Below are 452 nucleotides of genomic sequence, written 5' to 3'. Positions count from 1 at the left end.
CTTTTCCGTACTAATTTTCGTACAAACCTCACACTATCAATCGACTGATCTTTTTTGATATATTACATCCAGTGAGCTAATTAACTTGATAAATGACGCCTGGCACGCACATGCATGTTATTGAAACCATAAGCGTTTAATTTATTCTTTGATTATGCCATCATGATTAATGCTGCAAATATATATATGTATTTTTTTGGCGCAAGTATCATCTATCTTTCCAGTACATGGCTCGGAATATATTTTGCTTACGTTATTTGCAAATTAAAATTGAATTACGTTCATCATTTTTCACCTTAGATAATGTTCTGTATTGTCGCCTCTTTGGAAACTTGAATGTTGTTTTGTTTTCATTTTGAAATTGGTTTTTGATTATTCCTTTCTGTCTTCCAGAGAGATTCAATGCTGATGACATTATCATTAGTGTTTTTTTTTCTTTGCATTGGATTAGC

The 452-nt window shown here is 31.6% G+C and overlaps 1 protein-coding gene across 1 annotated transcript in view; it reads left to right on the top strand.

Moving 5' to 3' along the window:
- Nucleotides 1–452, top strand: part of LOC119592922 (dual 3',5'-cyclic-AMP and -GMP phosphodiesterase 11A-like) — a 113,884-nt gene that overhangs the window by 112,204 nt on the left and 1,228 nt on the right. The window lies entirely within an intron of this gene.

Source organism: Penaeus monodon, chromosome 31 (assembly GCF_015228065.2).
Source record: "Penaeus monodon isolate SGIC_2016 chromosome 31, NSTDA_Pmon_1, whole genome shotgun sequence".
Taxonomy (NCBI): domain Eukaryota; kingdom Metazoa; phylum Arthropoda; class Malacostraca; order Decapoda; family Penaeidae; genus Penaeus; species Penaeus monodon.
Note: the sequence above shows the minus strand (reverse complement) of the source record. Positions and strands in the feature narration are given on the sequence as shown.